The sequence below is a fragment of the Salmo salar genome, chromosome 07, assembly GCF_965601325.2.
Source record: "Salmo salar chromosome 07, fSalSal1, whole genome shotgun sequence".
NCBI classification, from domain to species: domain Eukaryota; kingdom Metazoa; phylum Chordata; class Actinopteri; order Salmoniformes; family Salmonidae; genus Salmo; species Salmo salar.
This window is the reverse complement of record NC_138297.1, coordinates 11,745,946-11,759,994: the sequence shown is the minus strand read 5'-3', so window position 1 is coordinate 11,759,994 and position 14,049 is coordinate 11,745,946.

The window sequence follows — 14,049 nt, the reverse complement described above, 5'->3', positions numbered from 1 at the left end:
CCCATAATTCCTGCTGGGTCATGATGGGGAGAAATAATGCTGTTTACATCATGAACACAATGTTGCTCTCTATCCACTTTCTTTATAAGACACACAGGGTTTGATTGTTGTATTAAACAAATACTCTCCTCACAATATTTTCAAGTTTATGTTCCGTCAACAACATTTCAAATTCCCTCAACCTTGGTTATTATTTCTCCTCCCTTGCTATTTCAATGACCCGGCAGCAGTAGCAGTTGTATTATCTGTCCAACAGTGAAGGACCTTTGTACATTTAACAAAATGTAGCTATGTGATTGTGCGAGCGGGGGTTACTCATATCTGCCACTCTCAGCAGAGCCGCAGGGCTTTGTGTGGCGACTCCAAAAGGTGTTGCGTCTCCGAGCCTCGACACCTATGCAAGCGAGACAGATTCACAGTCAACCTCCCTACTGATAAGCTTGAGAAATCCCCCGAGAGAGGGGATTCGATTAAAATAATCAACAGGGAGTGAAATATCTCCATAGCGCTGTGTATAGTCAGCTACATACATTGTCGAGACATGCTATACTGTACTGATACATACATACGCACTCATTCAGTTTTATCATGTTGAGAATCACTGCCTTCCCTTTTCTGTGTACTAACAACACACATAAGTATCCATAGTTACCACCACCCATCTTCCACACACCTAACCCTTCGTGTGTGTGTGACACAAAGTTGCTGATCACCTCTTCAACAAGTCACAGATAAAACGGCTTCAAAAGTTACTTCAAAATGAAACAATTCATTATTTACCGTGAATTTATATTGCGCAGAAAATATTCTGAAATACAACCAAAACAAACAGCAAATGCATCCAACAAGTTTGGAAAGTCACAAGCTTGATGTAATCATTGCGTGCTTGGAATATGGGACTAAATAAACTTTTAACTACTATATTATTAAGAAACTTTAGGGGAGTCAATAATCTTGACCCCTACCTTTTGGTAAAAAAATGTATTACTTGTTAAATTAAATGTATTTGTCTGAGCAATTGTATCGGTATAAATTATTTCACATTTATTGTAGAATACAATATATATCTCAGTATTTTAATGATTTATTTTATAGTTATTACTGCTCATCTTTATCAAGGGTGTCAATAATTTCATACTCCACAGCATATGCTACCTAGAGGAGGCATATAGCCTGCTAAAACACCCAAAACCACATCCCCATTTCAGCTTGACTGCATTCAGAGATGGGACGAGAGTGTACGAGCATGCTCCCAAGGGGAATAGGAGAAACAGTGACCTGAGTGAACTCATTCTAAATCTGTCCCTTACTCAAATAGGAAAACAAACGTGCTAGCAGGAACTGGAGACAAGCCCTGCACGACATGAGCGATAGAGAGGGAGAAGGAGAAAGAAAGAGAGAGAGAGAGACAGGAGATAGGCAGGAGAGAGACAGAGTGAGAGAGAGAGCGAGAGAGAGAGAACCTAGAGAAGAGTCCCCTCAGCCAGCAGGTTCTGGGGCTCTGTTAATGAACACAAACAGACCCCACAGAGCCCCAGGACAGAAACACATTTAGACCCAACCAAATTATGAGATAGCAAAAAGATAACTATTTGACACATTGGAAAGAATCAACCAAAAAAATTGCAAATTGGAACGTTATCTGGGCCTAAACAGAGAGTGCACAGAGGCAGAATACCTGACCACTGTGACTGACCCCAAATTAATAAAATCATTGACTATGTACAGACTCAGTGAGCATAGCCTTGCTATTGAGAGAGGCCACCATAGGCAGACCTGGCTCTTGACAGAAGACAGGCTATGTACACACTGCCCACAAAATGAGGTGGAAACTGATCTACACTTCCTAACCTCCTGCCAAACATATGACCACATTAGAGACACATATTTCCCACAGATCACACAGACCCACAATAGTTTAAACAAATCAAACATTCATAAACTCCCATATCTGTTAGGCAAAATACAGCAGTTGCCACAAAAGGGCAACCAGTGGAGCACGAACAACATTGTATATGCAACCTATATTTATCTGTTTATTTATGTTACTTGAACTATTTGCATAGTGTTACATTGTCACACCTGCTCCCCCTCCCCCTCCCTGGCTCTCGAAGGCACCAGGCACCCCAGCGTTACGCACTCCTGCGCCATCATTACGCACACCTGCCTTCCCTCCAGTCATGCCCATCAGCGTATTATTGGACTTACCTGGACTCAATCACCTGTGTCATTACCTACCCTATATCCGTCTGTTCCCAAGCTTTGTTCCCCGGCTTCAGGATTTATTGTCATATGTCATTGTTACCCGTGTGCTGACGCTGTTCCTGTCTTGTTCCATGTCTGTTCCTTAAATGTTGATGCTGTGTCGGTCCTTACAAACATTGCCAATAATATAACATTTGACATGTTTATTCTTTAAAACAACTTGAGAGTGTAATGTTTACTGATTTTCTATTTCACTTGCAAACATGTTTCCCATGCCAATGTGGCCATTTACATTGAAATAGACAGGTAGGGATAGAGCAAATTGGCTTAACAAATTACTGTATGACAGACCACGTATTCATCCTGCACACCCTAATTGACAAACAAATCAAAGCAAAGGCAAATTCTCATGCTTTGTTGATTTCCAAAAAGCTTTTGACTCAATTTGTCATGTGGATCTGCTTTACAAATTGATGGAAGTGTTGGGGGAAAAACAGGCATCTTTGTACACAACCTCGTGTGGTTAAAATTGGCATAAAAAATAAAACTTCTTTCCACAGGGCCAGGGGCTGAGACAGGGATGCAGCTTAATCCCCACCCTCAATGAATTGGTAAGGGCACTAGAAAAGTCTGCAGCACCTGGCCTCACCTTACTAGAATCTGAAGTCAAATGTCTACGGTTTGCTGATGATCTGGTTCTTCGGTCACCAACCAAGGAGGGCCTACAGCAGCACCTAGATCTTCTGCACAGATTCTGTCAGACCTGGGACCTTATAAAAAAATAATGTTCCAAAGGTCCAGCTGCCAAGACCATGAATACAAATTCCATCTAAACACCGCTGCCTAGAGCACACAACTACACATATCTCAGCCTAAACATCAGCGCCACAGGTAACTTCCACAAAGCTGTGAACAATCTGGGAGACAGGGCAAGAATGGCCATCTACACCATCAAAAGGAACATAAAATTTGACATACCAATTAGGATCTGTGTAATAGAGACGCTGAGAGTCGAGAAGCAGGTGAAATGTTTGTTTTATTAGACATGGAACAAGACAACAGCATCTACGCATAAACACAGGAACAATACTGACTGAGGGGGGAGTCTATTCCCGGCGAGGGGAGGAGTGGGAGTAGACGTGACAGTCCCCTCTGATGTACGGCTCCAGCCACAGAATGATGCCAACCAGAGGTACAACCCTGATCACGAGGAGCGGCCGGTCGGCGAAGGTGGAAATCACGGATGATGTGGGATCCAGAAAGTCCTCCACCAGAACCCAATACCGCTCCTCTGGGCCATAACCCTCCCAGTCCACCAGGTATTGGAGCCGACCCCCAAAACATTGGGAATCCAGTAGAGATCGACGGCATAGGCCAGTCCCCCTCGATGTCCAGGGGGGATGGAGGGGTGCCGTGGGGGACAGCATCAGCTTGGGGACCAGGAACCACCGGCCTGAGAATGGAGACATGAAAACAAGGTGAGATACAGTAGTCACTGGGAAGCTGTAACCTATATGTCACCTCGTTGACCCTCCAGAGAACCTTGAACAGCCCCACAAACCGGGGGCTCAGCTTCTTGCAGGGCAGGCGGAGTGGGAGGTTCCTGGTAGAGAGCCATACACTATCCCCAGGGTGGAACATGAGGGTTGCACTGTGGTGGCGGTCTGCCTGCTCCTTTTGACGGTGGACGGTGCCCTGGAGTCTCACGTTAGCATCACTCCACACTTCTGCGGGCCTGAACCACTCATCAAACCCCAGAACACACTGTAAGGGGGTCAACCCAGTGGAGGAGTGATGTAGCGATTTCTGGGTGTACACCGCTCATGGAAGGAATCATATTGGCCCTCCATCTCCATACCCGTGATTTGAATTGGGGACCATGTTCAGAGACGATGTCCTCCGGAAGGCCATAATGCCATAAGACCTGCTGGAATAGTTCCTCGGCAACCTGGAAAGCAGTAGGGAGACCAGCAAGAGGGATTAAATGACAGGATTTTGAAATGGTGGTGAAACCGTCAGAGGGGAGATCAGTAACAAAGTCAATGGATAAATGGGACCAGGGATGCTGAGGCATGGGAAGGGGAATGAGTTCACCTGCTGGAGCATTTTGGGGGGGGGGGGGGATCTGTTTGGGCACATAGGGAACAGGAGTGGACTTAGCGATTGACGTCCTGCGCCAAGGTGTCCCACCAGTACTTCTGAGAGGGATTGGGTAGTATGAGAAATACCTGGATGTCCAGCAACGACAGCGGTGTGTGCCTAGGTCAAAAGCCAATCCCTTATCCATGTGGGAACGTAGATGCTCTCGGGAGGACAGTTAGTGGGTGCGGGCTCGCTCTCCAGAGCATGGCGAATGTCCACATCTACGTCCCAGACCACAAGAGCTACAACTCGGGAGGATGGGATAATGTGTATTCTGGACAGGACACTCTCCCAAATCGTAGAGATGGGACAGGGCATCGGCCTTGGTATTTTTTCTACCTTTGTGTAGTCGAACCTTGTGAAGAAGAGGGCCCACCTTGATTCAGCGTCTTTGCTGTCCATATGTAGTCCAGGTTCCGATGGTCGGTGAAGATGACGAATGGTTCCTTGCTGCCCTCCAGCCAGTGTCTCCATTCCTCTAATGCCAACTTCACCGCCAGGAGCTCTCAATCACCGACGTCATAATTCCTCGCAGCAGGGGACAGTTTCTTAAAGTATAAACACGGATACAATTTCTGTGGATTACCCTATCGTTGAGACAGAACAGCCCCCACGCCCACCATAAATACTTGAGACATTGGAAATAATTGACAAAAAAACTGAGCAAACTAGTATGCTATTTGGGCCTAAACAGAGTGTACACAGTAGCAGAATACCTGATCACTGTGACTGACCCAAAATAAATGAAATATTTGACTATGTTAAGACTCAGTAAGCATGGCCTTGCTATTGAGAAAGGCTGCCGAAGGCAGACCTTGCAATCAAGAGAACACAGGCTATGTGCACACTGCCCACAAAATGAGGTGGAAACTGAATTGCACTTCCTAACCTCCTGCCAAATGTTTGACCATATCAGAGACTCATATGTCCCTCAGATTACAAAGACCCACAAAGAATTCGAAAACAATTTTGATAAACTCCCATATCTATTAGGTGAAATACAACAGTATGCAATCACAGCAGCAAAATGTGTGACCTGTTGCCACAAGAAAAGGGCAACCAGTGAAGAACAAACACCAGTGTAAATACAACCTAAATGTATGTTTATATATTTTCTCTTTTGTACTTTAACTATTTGCACATTATTACAACACTGTATATAGACCTAACATGACATTTGAAACATTGTTATTATTTTGGAACATTTGTGAGTGTAATGTTTACCGTTCATTTTGTATTGTTTATAAATCTATTTCACTTGCTTTGGCAATGTAAACATGTGTTTCCTATGCCAATAAAGAGAAAGAGAAAGAGAAAGAGAAAGAGAGAGAGAACAGAAATGAGAGGTAGGGAGAGAATGTGAGGGAGGAAGAACCGGGGAGAGAGCCAAAGAGAAAAGAGAGAGAAAGTGACAGAAACAGAGATATGTTGAACATGGCCTTGCTTATTCAGCACAAATAACTTTCCACAGCCAGCTGGGCTTATATGATGAAACAAATAAAATAGAAACTCTCAAGGTAAGTTTTAGTGATCGCCCCAGACATAAACAGGTCAGACAGCCCCTTGTGTAACACTCTTTAGTTCCCCACAACACACCAGAGGATTGTTAATAAGCTCTCTCCTCCATTGCATCTAAAATATATAGTGGGGACTATATATATATATATGTGTGTGTGTGTGTGTGTGTGTGTGTGTGTGTGTGTGTGTGTGACTACTGCATAACATACAGTAAATGCATGGCCGTTGTCCTGCTTTTCTTTGTCAGTGCTGTAATCCATACAGTACAATATTTCAGCTGTCGTCGGCAAACACAGCCTGCCATAAATAAAACACCATTAATCATCCCGACTCCCATTTGGCCTCCCCTTTCAAATGCATCACGCTTTTAATATTAACGTCTTGTAAGTGCACCTCTCACACATTAAGCCACGGGGGCTAAGTAATAGCATGGCTTAACACTTCACTTGTTTTGTTTCAGGGTATCACGCTCCGCACACCGCACTCCACGCTCCACACTCAGCACACCGCACTCCGTACACCACACACCACACTCCGCACTCCGCGCTCCACACACCGCGCTCCGCACTCCACGCTCCGCACTCCACACTCAGCACACCGCACTCAGCACACCACGCTCCGCACACCACGCTCCGCACACCACGCTCCGCACACCACGCTGCACACCACGCTCCACGTTCTGCACACCACACTCTGCACACCACGCCCAACCCTCTGCACTCCGCACAACATGCTCCGGGCTCCGCCCTCCACACTCCACACACGGTGGATAGACCACATGGTACTTTGTTGAGGCTAGCATTATGTAAGGCTGTGTATTGACTATGGGACAGGTAGGTAAAGCTGAGGGCTGTGTAGTGACTGACTATGGGACAGGTAGGTACAGTTCAGGGCTGTATAGTGACTGACTATGGGACAGGTAGGTACAGCTCAGGGCTGTGTAGTGACTGACTATGGGACATGTAGGTAAAGCTCAGGGCTGTGTAGTGACTGACTATGGGACAGGTAGGTAAAGTTCAGGGCTGTGTAGTGACTGACTATGGGACAGGTAGGTACAGCTCAGGGCTGTGTAGTGACTGACTATGGGACAGGTAGGTAAAGTTCAGGGCTGTATAGTGACTGACTATGGGACAGGTAGGTATAGTTCAGGGCTGTATAGTGACTGACTATGGGACAGGTAGGGAAAGCTCAGGGCTGTGTAGTGACTGACTATGGGACAGGTAGGTAAAGTTCAGGGCTGTGTAGTGACTGACTATGGGACAGGTAGGTACAGCTCAGGGCTGTATAGTGACTGACTATGGGACAGGTAGGTATAGTTCAGGGCTGTATAGTGACTGACTGTGGGACAGGTAGGGAAAGCTCAGGGCTGTGTAGTGACTGACTATGGGACAGGTAGGTACAGCTCAGGGCTGTGTAGTGACTGACTATGGGACAGGTAGATACAGCTCAGGGCTGTGTAGTGACTGACTATGGGACAGGTAGGTACAGCTCAGGGCTGTGTAGTGACTGACTATGGGACAGGTAGGTACAGCTCAGGGCTGTGTAGTGACTGACTATGGGACAGGTAGGTACAGCTCAGGGCTGTGTAGTGACTGATGGTGCTTAAGTCATTTACATAGTAATGTGTAACCAATTTACATCAACATGACCTTGAAAAAGCCGGGAAGGGAATTTATATCATGCTTATAGTGACCGACCATTACATTTCTAATCGGGCTCTCCCATTGGTCAATTTCTGATGGGTTGAGATTATATTCTATTTTGAATGAAAGTTCACCACTCTGTCAAAAGGGGCCTGGGAGCAGGTTCAACACTACATTACCACCATATGATTTCCCGTAATGTGTGTATTCAACGCCTTCACCTGCGTGATATCAAAAATCCGTGGGATGAAATGGAATGTCAGCCTGTCTGAAAAGGCAATAGAATTTATGCTGGGTTATTTGCAATGGCTGTATGTCATAGTCCATCCAAAATAAAACCAGTTGTGATGTGTTTCTTTTGTGGGCCTTCGGATTTTAAAGCCGTGGGTGTCTGAATACGAGCAGATATTACAAACATATCCAATTAAGTCAACCTTGCACGCTTTCACTCCTATTAGCTCGTTCCCTGAACCAAGGTCTTCCAAAGATTCAATCTAAATTCTCCCAGACCCAAAAGACACACTTCAAATCGTAGAACATTTTCTCAGGGAAATCCAAGATAGCAGTGTTCATGGTCCCATTTTTTTTAAAGAATCTGCCACTTTCTCATTACAACACCCCCATTTTCTTTCTTTCTGTTTCAATTCAATCTCTCTCCAAATAGCACTACATGTTTGTTCTCGCTCCCCATTACATCTATCTTAACACATTGTTCAATTACACTGCTATTTACGCAGAATGATGCCCAGAGGCTGGTAGCTCTCCAAGGTGAAGGATACTTGCACCTGGAGGACGTGATTAGAACAGCCCTGTCGCAGACAGATGAGGTCTCTGGGATCAGCGCTAGGTGGCGATGCGCTGGTTTCACGTCTATGTTACACAATCCATGCAGCTATAAGTGGTATGTGCCTCACTCACAGACACCCACCCGGTCCTTTGTGTCCTTCACAATGTTGCGTAATTGAGCGGCTCTGGCCACAATAGAGAGGGAGAGCGGAGAGAGGACAGGCTAAAGACGTGTGTGATGAACGTGATACTACTTGCGGTATCTTCAAAGAAACGAGTGGGTTGACTTTCTGTCTCATTACCTGGAGTGGACTGGGCTATCAGAGAGAGGGGGGAAGTGTGTCTGTGTGTCTGTGTGTGTGTGTGTGTGTTGCATTATAGGTCTACAGGATATTTACAACCCACAACTACTGTCTTCATATTCAACATCCATAGCAAAGTGGTCTACAGTGTGTTTGTCTGCCTGAACTCACTTCATTCACACAACATAAATTATCAGCTTAATAGACCATGGCAAAACTAAATTTAGCAAATAAAGTAAACTTTCAATTCTTTCCCAGGTGGAATAAACAAAACTAGCAAGCATTACACATTTTGACTATTCATTAACCAATTATAAACCCAGCTATGCATTTCCCCAAACTAACACCCAGTCTTCCTCGTCTGTCTCTAGTTATTAACACCCGTTTACTTGTCGAGGTACATCAGAAACTAAATCACCTCAGAACCATACATGTCTTTCTTGCAACAAAACTGAGGACAGCAAAGTAAATAAGCTGTTGGAAGAACAAAAGAAACACAGATGAAAGGTCATTTCCCTAAAATTCCCTACATTTTTTTTCTCCCCTTTTTTTACAATGCTGATTCAGCCATCAGTGTGTGTGTGTGTGTGTGTGTGTGTGTGTGTGTGTGTGTGTGTAGTAAAACACATTGTTTTCCTACTTTATGGGGATGATAGAGCCATTACCTTGAATTAGTATAATGGATTGTTTTTCTAATCTCCCATGAGTCCCACCTTGCCCTGTCAGGGATGGTGTTTATTGAGGTGAGGGGTGTGAAGGTGTGGTTATCTGGGTAAACCCCTCACACTCATCCTAAACATTGAAACAGATAAACCCAGAGACCTGGGCTTTCGCCCTCATCTCTACTAATCTGAGGGAAAATGCAAGGTCTGAGAGGGTAATTACAATATATGTCATTTATGGGTGTATGAACTATGGACTCTTCACTACTGGACCCAGATATGTAGTTGTGTCTGCAAGCCTATGTCCCCAGCCGTTCAGCTCACAAACTCATCCGGTGCCCCACAATCTTTATCATTGATGGAGGGAATTGAGGTGATTTAACAGCTCCCCCCACCCCAGGCTGCACACCTCCCTCTCTCAGTGCCCTTTCAACAACATGGTCTCTGCGGCTATCGCTGCTAATTGGGAATTCTCTGAAAGGTCACATTAGGAAAGCAAGCCAAACAGGAGGAAGGATGATAATCCCTATTCAAGTCCTAGTCAAAAAATCCTATCGGATCAGTGATTTTTCCAATAGAATCCTATAGATTTCAGACAGTCTTGTAGGATTAGTGATTTTTCCAATAGAATCCTATAGAATTCAGACAATACTGTAGGATTAGTGATTTTTCCAATAGAATCCTATAGAATTCAGACAATACTGTAGGATTAGTGATTTTTCCAATAGAATCCTATAGAAATCAGACAGTCCTGTAGGATTAGTGATTTTTCCAATATAATCCTATAGAATTCAGACAATCCTATAGGATTAGTGATTTTTCCAATATAATCCTATAGGATTAGTGATTTTTCCAATATAATCCTATAGAATTCAGACAATCCTGTAGGATTAAGTGTCACTATCAGTGTCACTATCCTATCGGACTACTTTTTTCCTTTTGGAAATCAAAAGTAATCCAACTGGATCCTATAGGATTCTCGAAATTGTATTACACACAGAAATAATCTGTGAATCCGACGGTTATGGATGAAGAACATCATTATTAAAATAAAATAACTGTTTAAATATATTTTGAGTCTTCGATTGCCAAGGCAACACCCCTTTCAAAGCAGCAGAACACACATATAAATATAATGAATGAAACGGGCTTGGAACCTTGCTAAATTTACTGCTAAACTCATGAGTACACCTGGTATTGTGATGCAATAATTTCTATGGTAATGTAGAATGTAAATTCAAATTGTGTTAACTGATGTGGTACATGCAATAGAATGTATTATTTGAAATCTCAGTTGAGCTGAATCAACAAATTACAACACATATTGATGGGTACATTTCCTGTTTTGAATTCATGCTTTGCTCCTGTAGGGTCGTCGCCAGTCACCACAGCCACAAAGTCGGATACTCTGCCAATCAGATGAGGGAGTGTGATGACCGGCTTGCAGGGCCAGACAAGAGACATGCATTTATTTTTTCTATTGATCCATCAATGATTTGGTTATTTATTACATATTCGGATACAATGCCTTCCCCTGCTTTCAAGTAGAAACCCAACTTGAGTTATTGTCAGTCATTTCTCCAATGAAACACTAAACCTAGTAAGTGACTGAGACTCATTTACCCAAATACTTCTGGCTCCAGATAAATACAATAGTTGCACCCTTGAGATGGAGAAGGACTTTGACGCCTCAGAGACTCAATGATCGCTAGTGGGTCCCAGAGGGCCCTTAGGAGCCACAGAGGCTGTTATGGCTCTGTGCCTAGAGTGAAGGAGGGAAGTCAGTAGAGACCTATTACTGTAGCTTATGATAATGGCTGACTCTTTCCCTCAGAACATAATCCAAATTCATGCTGAGGTGATAATGAGATGGCTGGGGATATCAGCACCTTTGCCTTTGCCTGTGATTTTCAGGGGACACATTCTCCTATAATTCACACTAAAGTTTCCAAGAAACTCTGGATTCTGATACAGTGTGTTATACAGGTGAGATCTCGGATTCATAGAGCAATTTAATGACATCGTTTTAAGGACGACAGACAGGGTAAGGGTGTCAGAGTGTTCTAAAGTTGTCTTCAGATCACACCTGGAGTAACTGACAGATTTGACACAATCAAAGTGTAATGTTTAAAAATAATAGTAATAATAATATAGTTTGCTCTTTTTAGAGATAAAATCAGAACAAATGAGAGGCATTCTGGTGGACATGCTTAGAAATTCAGTCTATTGTACTTCTAGTTGAGTAGTCTATGACACTAAAAAGAAATATCCGTCGGAAGTGTACAGTGCACAAACCTGACCCTTATAAATGCAGTACGGTCAGCAAGCTCAGCCAAGTGATTTCTGTCAATACAAACCTTCCAGTTAGATTCACAGTTTGGGGCATTGGGACTGTAGCCAGCCAAGCCTTGTTCATGGGTCACCTTGCTTTAAGAGCCACCAGCTAGGAGAGACAACTTCCACAGCTGCCACTGACTGGACTACCAATCTGTCACGGACGGACAGACATCCCAGTTGGAGGTGGGGAGGGAAGGGTTGCTGACACATTTTACCCCTCCGCCCTGTTCATGACTACGCCCCCCGTTGGAGTTCGGCTAAACGCTGTCTGCCCTCAAACATCCCAGCATGCAGCTGTATGGCCCACGCTTTTGGCCCCACGCCGATGTTTTCCATTCACTGAGTTGTCAGAGCCACGCTCCGCCTACACAGGGTCCTGCTGACCTCACACCTGTGTCATCACCACTCCGTGTACCCACAGCCCACGGCAGCCGGATGAGTTAGCCAGATTAATTAACCCCAGGCCAGGATGGGAGAGATACTACAGACCCTGGCATCTGGGTGGCCTGCAAGGGGTGAGGTAATAAGATCAACACTCACAGCCATGCACCTGGCCAGCCTTTACTTTAACATCATCAGTGAAGAGAGAGAGGGGGAGGTAAGGTCGCCAATCTGAATAGCCATTAGAGATCTGCTTGTCTGGGGGAATCTGGTGAAAAAGGGGGTAGATAGTGTGCCCATTTTGTGACCTGTAGGGTTCCTTTCGTGTTTTTTCTCTTTCTAAATAATTGATACTGGGGATGTTTTCACTTTCTTTGGAGGCTATGATTCAAACTATGGAGGTGAGCAGAGGGATATACCACGAGTGGCAGGCAGGTTGTCATGGTTGCATCACAAACACATGCACCATGTCCATACCTGTACTGTCTGAAAATTATGCTTAAAAAACATTTATTTACAGTTCCTTCAGAAAGTATTCATACCCCTTGACTTATTCAATTTTTTTGTGTGTTACAGCTTGAAATCAAAATGGATTACATAGATGTTATTCTCTCACACATCTTCACACAATACCCCATAATGACAAAGTGAAAGCATTATTTTGGACATTTTGCCCCTAAAATCAGGAAATTCCAGGCCTGGCCACAGGTGGACTCCAATCAAGTTGTAGTGACATCTCAAGGTTGATTAAAGGACATTGGCTGCACCTGAGATACATTTGGAGTGTCACAGCAAAGGGGTGTGAATGCTTATGTAAATGTGATATTTCTGTATTTCATTTTCAATAAATTATCAAAAATGTCTAAAATCATGTTTTCACTTTGTCATTATGGGGTATTGACTGTAGATGGGTGAAACAACAATCTATTTCATCCATTTTGAATGCAGGTTGTAACACAACAAAATGTAGAATGAGTCAAGGGGTTTGAATACTTTCTGACGGCACTTTCTGTGAGGTCGACCTGTCAGGGGGATAAGTATATGGCAAATGCATACTACTTAGACGGGCCTTATATTGCTGTAGCGTTGATACCGTATTCCACTCACAGACGAGGACTGGGATTGAAGCTAATCACTGGCAGATAAACTCTATTCAAAGCCAACGTCTGAGCGGAAACCGAATTAACATAATAACGAATGAATTAGACCAAGGGAAACAGATTGTTTTCATTGGATGTTAAAATAAGTGGGGATGATTAGTGTCGAGGTGTCGGAGGAATTGATGAGGAGGGCAGGCTCCATAGCAAAGGAGATACTGTAACAGGGGTCAAAGGTGAAATGTCAAGGTCATCATAGTAGATATTGACTTCATTGTTTATTGACTACAGTGAAAAACTTGGTAATTATTTCAAGATGTCAGGGACCGTGGTTTTGGCTTTTCTTATCAAACGTTTACTTTTATCAATTCCATTTTTTAAAGATTATTTCCCTTTAAACAGAAACGGATTATTTTTTAAATACTTTTTTATCCCTTTTTCATGATATCGAAATGGTGGTTACAGTCTCGTCACATCGCTGCAACTCCCCTACAGACTCGGGAGAGGCGAAGGTCGAGAGCAATGCGTCCTCCGAAACACAACCCGCCAAGCCGCGCTGCTTCTAGACAAATTACCTGCTTAACCCGGAAGCATGCCACACCAATTTGTTGGAGGAAACACTGTACAGCTGGCGACCGAAGTCAGCGTGCATGTGCCCGGCCGCCACAAGGAGTCGCTAGAGCGCGATGGGACAGGGTCATCGCCAAACCCTCCCCCACGGCGCTGGTCTAATTGTGCGCCGCCTCATGGGTCTCCCGGTCTCGGGTGGCTGTAGTGACGCCTCTAGCACTCTGATATGGTGCCTTAGATCGCTGTCAGACAGCCAGAAACGGAACCAGTGTGTAGTGATGCCTCTTGCACTGAGATGCAGTGCCTTAGACCGCTGCGCCACTCGGGAGGCCCTTAAACAGAAATCTACCATGAATTCTGTTCAGTTGTATCGTCTATGCATATCTGACCCAGTGGCTAGTTTGGA